The 16,794-nt window shown below is 46.0% G+C and overlaps 1 non-coding gene and 1 pseudogene across 1 annotated transcript; both read left to right on the forward strand.

Annotated features, from left to right (window-relative positions):
• The first annotated feature begins 1,860 nt into the window (after nt 1-1,860).
• Nucleotides 1,861-3,783, forward strand: LOC143306775 (small subunit ribosomal RNA). The gene has a single exon (XR_013064091.1). It is a non-coding gene; the product is annotated as a small subunit ribosomal RNA (ribosomal RNA).
• An 873-nt stretch (nt 3,784-4,656) lies between these two features.
• LOC117606387 (U2 spliceosomal RNA) lies at nt 4,657-4,833 on the forward strand (annotated as a pseudogene).
• Nucleotides 4,834-16,794: the final 11,961 nt, after the last annotated feature.

Genomic DNA, 16,794 nt, shown 5'->3' on the forward strand with positions numbered 1-16,794 from the left:
ATACAGCCGACAGGGGGTAGAGTTGGAAGAAATGAGGGGAATGAATATAGAAGACTTAACAGAAAAAAGAAGTAGAGAAATACAGAAACAGGAATACAGAGAGAAAATCGAGAGGGCGAAATATAACCCACGATATAAAGACTTAATAACGATTAAGTCCCCCCGGTATCTGTTGAGGTCAGATAGGAAGAGCGACATCAAGTCAATAGCAAGACTGAGGTGTGGGAATGAAGAAGAGAAGAACAGATATTGGCTAACGGAAGAGAAGAGAACTTGCAGTCTTTGTGGCAGAAGCCAGGGAAGCTTCGAACACCTGCTGGGGGATTGTGAAAGAGGAATGGGAGGTGGAATTAGGATAGCGGATCTGCTGAATGATCTAGGGAATAGGGAGGCGATAAAATGGATAAGGATGATAAAGAAGGAGAGAGATAGGGTAAATAAAGAAAGGGAGCAGGAGAGAGACAATGCGCAAGCGAGTGAGAGTTGAGAAATCATAACGATGTATGAGTGTGCGAATGAAAAGGATGCATGGAATCGAAACAAAAATGTAAGACCAAGTCCAAATTCTAGGCCATTAGGCTGAATTTAATAAACTACTAATAAATAATAAATAATAAATAATAAATAATAAATAATAAATAATAAATAATAAATAATAAATAATAAATAATAAATAATAAATAATAAATAATAAATAATAAATAATAAATAATAAATAATAAATAATAAATAATAAATAATAAATAATAAATAATAAATAATAAATAATAAATAATAAATAATAAATAATAAATAATAAATAATAAATAATAAATAATAAATAATAATAATATAATAATGACAATAATTTATGTCCAAACCAACGGAAAAAACCGAAAAACCCGAAAAAAATTCCTTAAACCACTTAAGTTATTAAGTGATTAAGCGAGAACATTTTAAGTGCTTTAAGGAATTCTTTTCGGGTTTTTCGATTTTTCCCGTATGTTTATATATAAAAGACACCTGATTCCAAATTTTCATGTTTCTAGCTTTTTTGCAAGTGGGTTAGAATTAACATGATCCTCCTTCTATTATATATTTTCCAAGAATTATGCGTTTTTGGCGTATTTATATCTCAGGTTCCAGGCCAGGTAAAAAGTTGCTTTTTACACGAGAGTTAGTTGATATTATATTTAGCTCACATACAAATTTTGGTTGACCTTGGTTACCGGGGAGAGCAGCAATGGCGGTGCAAATATGGCTAAAAAGCGTTTAACTCTGGTACGAGATATACTACTCGGCAGCTTAGAAGGGGCGGGCGGGGAACATGGTTCGCGCGCTGCCGTACGCGTTGATATTTAAAACAAGTCCCTCTCTCCGTACACGAGTAAAAATGAAAGAAGTTAATGCTGGTGAAACTTCTAAAGGAGAGAGATTACAACATATCTAATATGTATATTTAAAGCAAGTCCACGGAACTCTCTCCGTTAATGTTTGAAAAGGTGTGTGGAGATGGAGGAGAAATGTATCAAGTACAGAGACGAGGTTGGTGGGCCCTCTCTGATAAAGATTATAAAATTTGGTGGCAAAATGACCAGCACGATCACTGTACGCGCTTTCTCGATTTGTCTAGCATGCCACTGTCCGCGCTATCTTTTATTATATTGTCCAGCGTGTGTAGTTTACGTGCTTGCACGATGGATGCACGGCGTGAAAGTGATATTCGTGCTTTATGAGAGGAGGAGGAGAATATTTGGTCTCTATAAGAGGTACAAAATTTATGAAATGTGTGTCACATACAAAAGAGAAATGGCTTAACGTCGATCGGTCTTATGGGGAGGAGCCGACGACGAAAATTTAAATTTACAATAATAACTAAGCTCCCTGGTTGATCCTGCCAGTAGTCATATGCTTGTCTCAAAGATTAAGCCATGCATGTCTAAGTACATACCGAATTAAGGTGAAACCGCGAATGGCTCATTAAATCAGTTTTGGTTTCTTAGATCGTACAAAACATTACTTGGATAACTGTGGTAATTCTAGAGCTAATACATGCAAACCAGAGTTCCACCCAGAGATGGGAAGAATGCTTTTATTAGATCAAAACCAATCGGTGGTGGACGGCTTGTCCGTTCGTCCATCGTCGGCTTTGGTGAGTCTGAATAACTTTGTGCTGATCGTATGATCTTCTAGCACCGACGACGGATCTTTCAAATGTCTGCCTTATCAACTGTCGATGGTAGGTTCTACGCCTACCATGGTTGTAACGGGTAACGGAGAATCAGGGTTCGATTCCGGAGAGGGAGCCTGAGAAACGGCTACCACATCCAAGGAAGGCAGCAGGCGCGCAAATTACCCACTCCCGTCACGGGGAGGTAGTGACGAAAAATAACGATACGGGACTCATCCGAGGCCCCGTAATCGGACTGAGTACACTTTAAATCCTTTAACGAGGATACATTGGAGGGCAAGTCTGGTGCCAGCAGCCGCGGTAATTCCAGCACCAATAGCGTATATTAAAGTTGTTGCGGTTAAAAAGCTCGTAGTTGAATCTGTGTGCCACAGTGTCGGTTCACCGCTCGCGGTGTTTAACTGGCATTATGTGGTACGTCCTACCGGTGGGCTTAGCTCTTCGCGGGCGGTCCAACTAATATCCCATCGCGGTGCTCTTCACTGAGTGTCGAGGTGGGCCGGTACGTTTACTTTGAACAAATTAGAGTGCTCAAAGCAGGCTACCTTCGCCTGAATACTCTGTGCATGGAATAATGGAATAGGACCTCGGTTCTATTTTGTTGGTTTTCGGAACCCCGAGGTAATGATTAATAGGGACAGATGGGGGCATTCGTATTGCGACGTTAGAGGTGAAATTCTTGGATCGTCGCAAGACGTACAGAAGCGAAAGCATTTGCCAAAAATGTTTTCATTAATCAAGAACGAAAGTTAGAGGTTCGAAGGCGATCAGATACCGCCCTAGTTCTAACCATAAACGATGCCAACTAGCGATCCGCCGAAGTTCCTCCGATGACTCGGCGGGCAGCTTCCGGGAAACCAAAGTTTTTGGGTTCCGGGGGAAGTATGGTTGCAAAGCTGAAACTAAAAGGAATTGACGGAAGAGCACCATCAGCGGTGGAACCTGCGGCTTAATTTGACTCAACACGGGAAACCTCACCAGGCCCGGACACCGGAAGGATTGACAGATTGATAGCTCTTTCTTGATTCGGTGGGTGGTGGTGCATGGCCGTTCTTAGTTGGTGGAGCGATTTGGCTGGTTAATTCCGATAACGAACGAGAGTCTAGCCTGTTAAATAGACGTAACTTATGGTATCTCGAAGGCTCCCGACTTCGGTCGGTGGGTTTTTACTACCAACGTGCAAACAAATCTTCTTAGAGGGACAGGCGGCTTCTAGCCGCACAAGATTGAGCAATAACAGGTCTGTGATGCCCTTAGATGTTCTGGGCCGCACGCGCGCTACACTGAAGGAATCAACGTGTTTTCCCTGCCCGAAAGGCCCGGGTAAACCGCTGAACCTCCTTCGTGCTAAGGATTGGGGCTTGCAATTATTCCCCATGAACGAGGAATTCCCAGTAAACGCGAGTCATAAGCTCGCGTTGATTACGTCCATGCCCTTTGTACACACCGCCCGTCGCTACTACCGATTGAATGATTTAGTGAGGTCTTCGGACTGGTGCACGGCAATGTCTCGACATTGCCGATGTTACCGGGAAGATGACCAAACTTGATTATTTAGAGGAAGTAAAAGTCGTAACAAGGTTTCTGTAGGTGAACCTGCGGAAGGATCATTAACAAGTTAAAAATACAAGAGAAAACCTAACTGATTGGATCATTGATAAAGCGATATAAAAGTTTATTGAGCTCGGACCAAAAATTATACAAAACGAGAGAGATATAATAATAATACATATACATGACACAAAACACGAAAATCTCGGGTTCGAGCCAATATGAAACAAATACCAAAACGCTGCGATGCGGTAAAATTACATCGACACGGTTACGTGCGGAGGTCGCTTTGATTACTCAATGCGTTTCTCCTGACCGTTCGGAACCGCCGGCAAAAAAACTGGGCGACCAACGGCACCAAAGAGCACGACGCCGGACCATTTCTCTCTGACTGATGTGAATGAAAGTAAAAGACGTGAGGTCTCTCGACCTTTATCTCTCTAACTTTCACTTATGGGTCGTCGTCTACTTGATCGGGTACAAACAAGTCGTAACAAACAAACAAACAAACCACAAAAATACAAGTCATAAAAAAACAAGCTTCTGTTGGGTAACCTACAATACGAAGGATCGAAATGAGAGAAGGATCATATTATTACAAACCGAAAGCGAAGGATCATTAAAATTGAAATACAATATATATATATATATCTATATCAAGAACCTTTTTTTCTAGCGCAAATACTGGGCGTTCGAAAATGAAAAGAAGCCCCACTGCCAGGGCCATTTGCCCCTTCTTTTTTTTTATTATTATCCTATTATCCTAATGCTGATTTGGCATATTGAGGGCCCGCGACGTATGCAGTGAGAGTTGGCCCCGCTGCATTAAACCTACTTTTTTTTTTTTTATTACATTAAGGGCCAGGCCCATACATTGTGAACAATAATGTACCACATATGTGAAATGTGAATACCATGATACCATGATGTGAAACATATTTTGAAAATAAAAGCGCTTCATCTGTTCTTATCAGCTTAATATCTGATACACTCCCCATTGGGGAGTCAGAATATTAATCTCATTTTTGAAAACGGTCGGATTTCGGAGCTTGCTCCGACTCCGACACGGGTCGCACCTGTATTGCATTACCGCAGGACGCGGCCCACACATACTACTATAAACATATGTTCTTTCATTCTCTTTCTTAAAAATATTCTGACTCCTCTTCTCTTTTCTCTAGTCTTTTTTGTATTTTTATTTTTATTTTTATCCGCGATCGCGTTCTGGTTTTTCCAACGGCGGTGCGACTCGCTCAGCACAGCGGCGACTGACTGCGCGGTAAGTGGAGCTTGGGAGTCTGGTGGTGGTTTTTCGTAGTGTTGCGTTACTGTAGAGTGGTGCCACCTGGAGCAGGCAAAGCGCTGTCGACTCCAGGCGGACTGTTTCGATATATCAAAACCCTTTCGCGCCGTATCCGATTCCGGTGCGGCTTTGCTCGCGTTTGCGTTGTTTTGATTCTATATTTAGCTGTTATCCGTGAAAACGCTGGTCGTTTAAATCGATAACAGCTATTTGTCCCACTAACCGACTTGCCGAAATCCACTTTTTGCTGTAGTTTTTGTGCTCCCGTATAGGCTAAATATAGACATTTAGGTCGTTACGGGTAGACGCTATTCCATTATTCTAGCTATTTAGCTAGAAATTTTTCTATTTGCAGTAGATTAATTATTTTTTTTCCGATTAATTATTGAGATACACAGGTCCCTTTACAACTTGTGTAACTCAATATTTACAGTTCAGTCCCCTGTGTGCGATAATTTGCAGATCTAATTTGCAAATTGTCGCGGAGAGCGACTCGCACGCTCGTCCTCGTTTCGTTCGTTTTGTTTTTATCTTCTGATTTCAATCTAGTCACTAGATTAAGGTTTTCTTTTATTATTTTGATTTATTTATTTTCGTTTAATTATTTCCTTTCTTTTTATTTCCGCGACGTATATACCGCAGGTACATATACCCGTTTTTATTTGTTGATTTTATTTTATTTTCTTTCTATTTTATTTTCTTCATTTCATTTTATCTATTTATTTTCTTAGTTTTAAGTTTTAATTATTGACTGGGAAGTCCCTACACTTTTTCTTTTTTAATCAATTGACTATTACTCTATTTTATACATTTATTTATTTATTCTACTATTTATTCTAATATGAGTAATACGACGAGCCCTCAGCCGAGCTGCACTGCCAGGGGAAATGATGTAGTAATAACGTTTCCCTTCCCTGAGTCATTCCCCTGCCCCTTCTGCAACGTGGGGGTGCCGTCCAACTCGATCCGGTCGGCCGTGTACCAACGGCACGAGGACCTGGGAAAGCATCTGCGCATCCACCATCCCGGCGCAAATAGGAAGTGGGTCTGCGGGGTGTGTTCCTTCACGGACGACAGTGTCTATGCACTGAAGAAAGTGAGGAAACACCACGCAGACTCACACAAAAGTAGTGCAGAGCCTCGTGCCGCTGGGGCGCGGCCGCTGGCCAGCACAAGCAGCAAGGGTAACAGTAATGACGGCGGCAGTGCACCCCCGGCTGAGGGTGATGCAGCCGAGAAGCGACCCTTAACAGACGCGGCGCCAGCCAAGACGACTCAGAGACCCTCTCCGTCCCCGTTAGCAACGGCAGCACCCACCACGCGTGGAGGCGCGCTGACGCGCGCTACTAAAACTAACCCAACCAACTCCCGGACTACGGCGGCTGCCAAACCGAAAGATGCGCCAAAAAGGAAACCGACCATTACTTCTACGGTGACGGGGAGAAATCTACTGACGGGCTGGGCAACGATAAAGACAGTGACAACGAGCACAAGGAAGTGTGGGACGCCGTCCAGCCCCGCCGATGGACGACCTCCATCCACGGGGAGTTCCGCCACCCCGCCGACCGTGGACCTCACCACCCCACCAGCGGCGACCGTCGCCGCAGAGAGGACTAATGACGGGCCAGTGTCAATGAGGAGGCCAAGCGGGGGGGGGTAACCTCCACGTTAACCCCCCCCCCCCCCCCCCACTAAAGGTAAAGGAGAAGCAGAAGAGCCCGGGGCTGAAGAAAAGGTGTACCCGGGCCACAACCGAGCCTCCTCAACCTGGCCCGCCCCAACGCACCATCACCACTGCGAGGAAGGTGACCCCCGCCGTCACGTATGCAGAGGTTACCAGGGGCACGTCGTCGGCCACCACAACAATGACCACCAGGAGAATGGTACGGGCAACCTCCCTCCCGCCCGTACCGAAGCAAGAGGAACCCGGGGGCGCGTCCACCACCCAAGCGCCCCCCACCAGAACAGTGGCGGCGACGTGTACCTTTGCGACGGCGGGGACTCTGACGCTGACGACGACCTCGGTGTATAGTAAACCAGTGGCCATTGTCACCGTAGCCACAAGGAGGAGCGGGGGGGGGGGGGGGGGCGACCTCGCCGAGGGGACTCAAGAAGAGGATCCAGGAAGATACGGAGCCCCCTCGGACCCCCCCCCCCCAGGACAAGGCAGCAAGCCAAGCAGAGGAAGAGCCCACCACCACCCACGGGCTCCGCGACGGTGAACGACGCGGCCACCCCAACGACACCGGAGTTGCGCCCTGCCATGAGAAGGAGCACCCGGGCGAAAACTCTATCGCCCGGGTCAACACAGGGGACGAGGAGGGGGGACGGACCGACCACCTTACCGTCTTCCACCACAGGGTGCACTGGGAGAAGGAATCTTCTCCCAGCTATTGCCGAGGCGTCGCCAGCGGTCACTGCGGCGCGGGAAAAAACGAAGAGGATGGAGCGGGAAATGAGGACAGGAGAGGAAGAGGATGCAAGGGACTGGCGGGACGTCACGCCGCGGAACAGGAGGAGAAGGGCTGGGCGGCAAGATGGGGAGGGAGACCTGACGACCCCGTCACCGAAGACGCCGGCGCGGCAGCCACGGCAACAACAACAACAGCAACCCGAAGAGGAAGTGGTCCGGGGGCCACGCGTGGTAAGGACCCCTGCGGGGGCGGAGCAGGGGCCTCGCAGCAAACATCTGACTGTCGATAGGGCTACTAGCCCTATCGACTTTAACAACAGTAATTCTAATCTATGTAACTGTGATCGTCCTAGATTAAGTGCAATCGCCAGCAGCGCGACTAATTGCCCCGGGTCAAACCGGGGCTCTGTTTTCAGATCGAACGAGCAGAACAGGAGGGGCCGAGGGGGCACTATTAACAACAGTAACAATAGAAACACCCGCGAAACAATTGCACGAAGAGTACCCCCTAGAGGTCGGGCCCCACAGTCGCCCGCGACGCACCGGCGGGGGAGGATGACGCCCCCGACTTCACCTGAGCGCCGGGTATCCCGGAGAGGGCGCGACACACGTTGGGACACACGGCTCCCTGATGACGTCCCACACGCCGGCCGACCCGAAGGGCTCCGTAGGAGCACGAGGGCAGCGATAGGTGTCGAAAGGGCAGGGCTCGCTGAGGAAGCCGAAACGGTGACGACGCTTCAGGCGCTGGAGGACTTCGCTGCGAAAGTGGCGGAGTTCTTCGCTAAGCATCGGGCCGTGGATACTGAACGGGCCGCAAATCCAGCCACCAGTGGGAGGGGTGGCCGGCCACGACCGGCTGCGAGGAGGGAAGGCGAGTCTCGCCGTCCGAGGGACAGTTCCACGACGACCGGTGCTCCTGCCAACCGCGAGGAATATGTTCGGGAGGCGACGCGCATTCAGCGCTTGTTCCGTGCGAACCGGAAGCGTGCGGTGCAAGAGGTCCTGAAAGGGTCCTCCCCACACTCTGAGGTGTCGAAGGACGTAGTCCAGCGACACTTCGCAGATATGTATGCTCTCCGGGATCGCGCGGGTCCCCTCCCGACTATCCATTACGAGACAGCACAGGGGAGTGACGCTCTGGTGTCGGCATGTACGGCCGCCGAGGTGAGCCGCCGCCTGGACCGGATGAAGAAATCTTCTCCGGGTCCTGACGGTGTAACCTACGGTGATTTGCGCGATGTCGACCCAGGCGCCGCGCTCTTAACGGCGTTGTTCAACGCCTGTCTCAAGATGGAGCATATTCCGCGCGTCTGGAAGGAGTCCAACACCGTTCTTATTCATAAGAAAGATGACCGGGATGAATTGTCGAACTGGAGACCTCTCACGATGGGCGATACCCTGCCCAAACTATTCGTCGCTGTAATGGCCGACCGCCTCACTCACAGGGCCGTACTTAACCTTAACATATTATTGACCAACACAATTGGGGTAGACCTTGCAAGGCCGTCATAAAAGCTGTTAAGGGTAAGTCAGCCCCTGAAACTTTGAACGCAGAGAAGGTGAAAGGCGTGGTAGAAAAGCTTTTCATCCTGCAGCCAGACGGAGACGCAGACTCTGAGAGGAAGGAGTTAGAGGTACAGGCTACTGATTTTCAGAGGCCGGAAGATAATGTCATTACCGAGGAGGAAGTCCGTATAGCGGCTTCGAGGCTAGCGCCGAGGAAAGCCCCGGGTCCCGATGGGCTGACCCCGGCCATGGCTAGGGTGATGGGCACGGCTGCTACAAAATGGATGACATATATCTGTAACGTTTGTTACTCCTGTGGATACTGGCCGAGAGACTAGAAGACGGGCAGGCTTGTCCTTTTACCTAAGGGCAAACCCTCGCCGGAGAGACCTGAGAAAGAGTATAGACCGCTTTCTACAATCTCTTGCCTGGCAAAGATGCTGGAACACATAATGAAGATGAAGAGTATAAAAACTTTGACAGACTACGATTTTGCTCCAAATTAACACGGATTTAGGAAAGGCCACTCCACCCTTGATGCGATGAGACAAATTACGAGACTTGAGAACAAAGCTAGAGAGGGCGGGCACCATTGTCTTCTCATTATGCTGGGTGTTAAAAATGTTTTTAACACAGTGAGGTGGGACAGCATTCATAAGACAAATGGAAAAGAGGAGATTCCCGAAAGCCCTTGTTAACACGACAAGAAGATTATCTACGAAGGAACTGACGAATTCTCGCGGTCCCAGGTGTTCGGAGGCGTCCCTCAAGGGTCGGTTATAGGCCCTCTCCTTTGTAATTTAGTATACGATGATCTCCTTAGGATGCACACTAGAAAAGGCGTATATTTGATCGGATACGCGGATGACATCGGAATTATAGTCATCCATGAGAATATAAGGTTACTCATTATGCGGGCGGAGCAGACCACTCGAAACATGGCTGTGTGGTACTCTGGTGAGGGTTTAACTTTGGCCCACCACAAGACGGAGGCTATCATGCTCACAGAAAGACTTATCCCGAATCCCTTAACCTTCAAGTGTGGAGGCAGTGACATTATGGTCACTGGGGCAGCAAGATACCTTGGGCTGATCCTGGGGAAGAGCCGGGGCTGCAAAAACCATATTGTTACCGTCTGCAATAAAGCTTTGAAATACGCAAGTGCATTATCTCTGCTGATGCCCAATACTTACGGTGCTGGTAATCTTCCTCGGAGATTATATTACAGGGTTGTGGAATCTGTGGTTACATATGCAGCGCCTATTTGGGGGACCGGCCTGAAATTTAAAGGTAACGTGGATCTGATAAATGGTTCACAACGTACAGCTCTTTTGAGGGTGGCAAGAGCATATTGCACTGTCTCTGCAAATGCACTTTGCGTAATTACTGGACATATTCCACTAGACCTCCTTATGGCTGAGAGGATGAAACTCTTTGATAGAAGAAATAATAACCAGAAAAGGGTGATAAATGAAGATGACACAGAAGAAGAAAGAATTATCACTATGGAAAGGTGGCAAGAGAAATGGGACTCTTCCATGAATGGAAGGTGGACCCACAGGTTGACCCCTAACATCAGAGAATGGATGACCTGGGGCCCAGGACTGTTGGACTATCACCTCACCCAAACTCTTACGGGTCACGGTTGTTACGGTACGTTTTTGAAAAGGTTTAAGAAACAGGAATCTTCGAATTGCTGGTTTTGTTCGGGGAAAACGGATGACCCCGAACACACTATTTTTGGCTGTGATCGGTGGTTTGCCGAAAGGCTTCAGCTGAACATACAACTAGAAGAAGACCTTAGTATAAATAATTTTATTTCAATGATTAAAGACCCAAGATATAGGGGACATGTCCTGCAATACATTGCAAAAGTGTTTGTTCAAAATTGTAACGTCTCCTTATTCGACACCGTTTAGCGCAAAACAAAGACAACTCGAATCAATCTCGTGATGTTTACGCCTTTGTAACGACCCGTTAAGAAGACCCAGCACCTTTTTCATTTCGTTGTTGTTGTCATGATTTATTTTTGGTTTAAATATTGTACAAAATAGTTAAGTTAATTTTTACGTTTAATTGAATTTATAAAAAGTAATTAGTTTGATTTGTATTATACTCCTTATAATAAATAAATTTCATTTAATCGATAATATAGTCTGATTGAATAAGTCGATAAGCGATAAGTCGATAAGCAATTAGTCGGTAAGTCGGTCGGTAAATAGATTATCGATAAATGATCGACAAACGAACGCATACGCGCCAGCGCAACCCCGATGATCTCGCGGTGGGGTGAGATTCTAGAGTAGGGTGACCGCGTAGACTAAGGAGCAGGGGTGCTCGGCCGTCACGTGATGGGGAATTCCAGAAATTCAGAGGAACCCTATAATAAAAAAAAACGCTAAGTCAGCAGAATCTGACTATAAATAGAGGCGTTCCACGCAGAGCCAGATCAGATCTTCCCTGGCTTCGGTCAGATGCAGACAATACTCTGGAAGTAGAGGAAAAGCTTGCGCTGAATTGCCTAGGCAACTATAGAGCGCGAGATTAGCTCTATCCTTCTCTTTCAGTAGCGACGTACGAGAGTTCGGATCTGTGGACACCCTATTCATGGTACGCAACGTTTTGAACACGTGCTAATACTAAGCCACACGTTCAAGTGTAAAGAGCTAGCGAGGAGCGGAGCTCCTTGAGCAGGCCTGTATTAGCATAGCTCTGGCTAGACCAGAAACCGATTGCGACCTGTAGGTATAGTCCGCTCGTGTCCGAAGGTATCATACAAGCCACTAGAATATAGTTTTCCAGTACTTAGTGTAACTTGGCAAATTGTACAGAGTATTGGCTGTATTCGAAGATCAAGTCGCGTTAATCATATATTTTGCACTGTATTTCATTATCTAGGGCGTACCTATTATAATTTCTTATTGTATTTCATATTATAGCCGTACCTATTGTTATACTTAATATTATACTTACTTAGAGCAATTATAGTTAATTTACTTACTTAAATAAAAGATAATTTTTAGTTTCATACATTAATGTTGGATTTCACTCCTTAACCGCACACCACACGAACCTATAATCCCAATTCTCATTCATACGAGTCGCCTTCTTGGGGAACCGCTCTCCCTATACGTCGGTGCAGTGACGTACCTATCACTGGGTCGTTACACCTTGAAATCACGCGACCGGTTCTTATTGTCTCCCGAATTTGTGGTGCTTTCCTAACACTTCGGCACCCCCCGTCACCCTTCGTCTCCTACATCGGTGTAACCGGCGCGTACGGTCTCGTTCGAAACCGCCAATCGCGAATTCCCACATAACCGCTCCGCTTGGTATATATACTCCTCGAAACCTTGGATTAATTAATTAATTGCGAAGTACACAGCGACCATAATCGAACCGTCTCTATCAAATTTTGAACGTTTGCGAGAAATCGTCAGCACGCGTCGAGCGTCTTCATTTGCGTTTCTCCGTTAGTTTTGTCCATCAAGATTGCCGGGGTTCGTGTTGCTTGTAGTTCGCGTTTGTCCGTCTGTTAAATAAAGTTTATTATGTTCATCGAATCGCGTGAATTATAATCTTTTCTTCTGTCGTCCGGAATACCATCCTCTCCCCGTACGTGTCCGCTCAGCGCTGGGCGTTGTCAGCACCTCCCGGTTCCGCGAGAAAAAAGACCATTCCTTTAGTACGGAACAGTGTTCAAGGGCAAAGAAAACCATGAGAGATATGTGCTGAAAACGTTCAATAAGAGCAAAAGAAAGAAGAAATCCTAAACAGAAATGACCTGTAACTAATTCACGTTAGTCTATAGAAGCAATGATATGGAATTGGAGGTTTTCTCACCTCAGGACAACGGCTTGATTTGGTGACCCCCCTTGAAGTTATGCTAATGGCGGTTCCGGTTTTAGTGGGTACACAAGGCAGAGCCTTGGAGTCCCACACTGCTGGCCCAACACCTATCCGGCGTGCGTAATGCATTTTCCCTCCTCGTTAAAAAAAAAAGGGTTAGGGTTAGGGTTAGGGTCATGGTTAGGGTGCGCGGGATCGCGCAGCGGTTAATCTTAATCTCGATATTTCCTTGTTCCACCAGGTCACATATCGGCATTTTCTGGTAGAGTTTTGGGTTCTCGGAATTCGGGCGCCTTCATACCGTGATTCTAATTCTGATATGGCATTATCTATGTCGGTTATGGTCTCGAATTGGTAAACTGTGCGTTCGCGGATCCACAGAGGAGTTTCCGGGGGCAGTGACAGTTTGGTGGTGATTATTGAGGCCCGCACCTCCATGTCAGGGGCTTTATGCTGTATGTTGCATTCTGAGTTCATGGAGCAGGTTCTGAAGGAGGGTGTGGCGGAAAAACGATGAATTAAATATTGATGGTATGAACCGGTGTATTTTTCGGATACGAAGGTATTGCTTAGACGCATTCCCAGTTCATGGCTACGCACCATTGCATCGATGCGCGACTGTTGATGATTTCGAGTAAATGAGGGGCCTCCTTTGCTATTTACAGGTATTAAACCAATTTGTTCACAAACGCGAAACAATCGATATCCGCGTATATCGGTTCGGTCGGATCCCCATTGCACGGACCGCGCGTTAAAATCCCCGGCTGCTATAGTGGGCTTGGTGGATGACGCTATACCGGTCGCTAAACCATCTAATTGGTCCTCATAGGTGGATAGTGTTACAGAGGGGGAAAAGTAACACCCTAGGATTGCGAAGCCGCGGGTTTCTAGACCGACGCAGCCGTCGGAAGTGTGAAGCTTACGTATTATGCCCAGCTCGGCGGTCGGGGGCGTTCGCAGTACGCACCATATACTCAGAGTCCCGCTTGGATCAGTGTACCATTCTGGGCGTGGGCGGTGTGGTTCGCTGATTATGACAAGGTCTGCATGGTAATCATGCACAGCTTGCCATAGGATATCCTGTGCGGCACGACAGTGATTTAAGTTCGCCTGCAGCACGGTAAAGGAGGACATGGTCGTTCCTGATAATGAAATTAGAATATTAATCGATGGTGTCGGATGCACTTACGCGCGCGTGTAAATTGGTTAACGGGGTTGGTTCTATTTTAGTTGCATTCAGGTTAATGGATCGAATACTTACTTTAAATCGGGACAATAATTCCTATTCTCTGGAGCTCTCCTTGCCTCTTCTATTTTGCTGATGCGTCTTCCTCTCCTTCCTTTCTTCTTCTCTTCGTTTTTTATGCAGGTGTTGATGTGTTTCCTGTTGGCAAAGGGTACTTAAGATCTCTGCATACCAGTGCTTTAAGGGATACTTTACTATTTGTTGAATGCGGATGAATGAGCGAGAGTTGACGGTGATTGAGGTTGGAATGCTAGGAATACGATGTGTTGGGGGCATGATAAGTATGAGGGTAACGGAGGTAGGTTTAGGGTCTGATTAATTCTGATTGTCAACGTTAAGGGTACTGTATTTATCAATTACTTACTTGAAGTGAATTCAAGGCTGTGGTGGGTGGCTCTGGCAGTGCGGTGAGCCTTCCAGAACTTTCCTGGATTCTTCCTCAACGATGGCTCGATGGGCTGAAGCTGCGCAAAATGGAGATGAATACGGGTTACCTCATGCTGAAGAGGGGGTTGGCTGGCGTATCGGCCATGGTGGTTACGGTGGAGGGGGGCTGGGCGTGGCGGGCGGCGCGCAGGCGCATGTGTGATTAATTCTTGATAATTTTAGCGATATTTTGATGAATTCTTTTCTCCCAATCTATACGTTTAGTTATGATTTAATTAATTTTAAATGTTAACTTCTAATCGCTAGTATATAAATTTGACCTTTACTCTTATTTCTGTCTCGGGCGATTGACTATCGTTATCATTAACTGGTTGAATGACTACTGATACCAGAGCGCAGTTGGCCGCGGCTGACACGTGTCACTGAACCAATATTAAGTTAACTTGATTTCGGTCCAACTTAGAGTATAATTCTGAACTTGGGGGCTCAATAATGGACGCGTTTACGCTTCCTTTGATCGCATTTATTGTCAATGACACAGCCGTTGCGCTTGCGCTGTTCGCCATGAGGAGTTGAGTTGAAGTGAGTTATGGTATTATATATTATATATTAACGTGAGACTGTTGATGTGCGTATGCGGAATGACAGGCTGTCGCATGCACATAATAGTGCCATCTGCTTCACTTGGTTAATACCCTGATCGGTCATGATTGTGGTGATGGTTTAGGTTCAGGTTCTCTGATGAACACGCCGTGTTTGGCGTGTTCGCCTCTTCTTTCTCCTGTGACGTTTCCGCGAATGACTCTCGGTAAATCCCTGTAAATTCCTCGCTGGCGAGACGTCTTCGATCTTTTTGATGACCATTCTGGAGGTCAACATATTCTTCTCTTATTAATCACTGTGGCCCTTTTACGCAATTGCGTGGTAATAAAGTTCCCCTAAAATTCCTAATCACGTCTTGAGCATGTGGTATACAGGACGCCGTTTATTTTCTTCTTGTTTGTTTTCTGCAGTTGTCATTGAGTGCACTGGTTAATGCGGAATGTTTCCCTTATTTAACTTACACTTATAGTTCATACTCTACACTCACTACAACTATCATCAGTTCGTTATTATCCGAAGTTGTCATACAGCTCTTGGATCTACCATACAGCTCTTGGCTCTACCTGGATAGATATACCTCTCGATGTGACTCAATGTATGGCACTGAAAGAGTAATTCATTAGTTCTGTGATTGGTGACTATTATTCATTAATATAGAGGGTCCTATTTGGCTTACCAAGATGCTCTTGCTGGTCCTCTGTCTCAAGTTTCCTGCTATCGGTTGAATGATTGTGATTGTGGCTGGAGGCTGTTTTCCTGTCTTCTTGCCTGGAAAAAAAAAGGAGTCGGGGTATCGATCGATATACGAGGTGGTTCTGCCTTCTGTACAATGTATACTATTCCTTTTTATTCTTTATAATGAATCTTTCTTACATCTTCTTCTTTCTCTCTTCATTATAGGACTGAATCTATGTTATTCACTAGTCTATCATACTTTGAAATGGATCCTTAGGGTGATCATTGGAGACTGATTTTATCCTTTTTGCGCCCTGCGGTGTTGGGATAACGGTAACGGTAGCTTGAAAGCAGTTGCAGTGGTATATGTTAGGACCGTTGAGAACCGGCTTAAACAAACTGGGGAAATTTAAATTCGAAAGTTACATTTAATTTTAATTTTTGAATTTGGAATTGGAGTTCTGGGACGGTATCCCATGCTTGATTTGTTCTGGACATTGGACTGGACATTTCAGAGGACGGATTGACTGTGGGAGGCATCTAACTTATTCACTCATCCCATTGAGTAAGTTACAGTTACAGTTTGGATCGGTAGCAGCACTGCTTGATGATAGTACTGTGCGTGTTAGCACGACCATTACCTTTTTAATCGGATTATTATTATTATTAAATAACACGTTGGGCAATTCTCATTCATGATTGGTTATTGGATGAGGCATCTGCATAGGCAGGTGATTTATCCCTTAGATTTCCCCCTTTCTCTTGGTCATACGCAGTAACTGTTAATTGGTGGTTTAATTGGTTATTCTTTTCCATGACTGAGAAATGGGCTGCTTTCAGCTGGCAGGCGCTTAGATAGGCAGGCATTTATCCATTCTAGTCCTCTTGATCTTTTCGATCTTCTTGGGCTCTTTGATCATATTTTGTTCACAGTTTGTTTGTATTAAGGATGAACTGCGGTTATGTATGCGGCTTAATGGTAATTAATCCCCCTGTATTTATGATTTATACATTTATGATTTATACTCGCATACTGTGCTTTATACTCACTATTAACATCTTTAATATGCTACACCTTAGAATTCCCA

The sequence above is a fragment of the Osmia lignaria genome, unplaced genomic scaffold, assembly GCF_051020975.1.
Source record: "Osmia lignaria lignaria isolate PbOS001 unplaced genomic scaffold, iyOsmLign1 scaffold0035, whole genome shotgun sequence".
Lineage (NCBI taxonomy): Eukaryota > Metazoa > Arthropoda > Insecta > Hymenoptera > Megachilidae > Osmia > Osmia lignaria.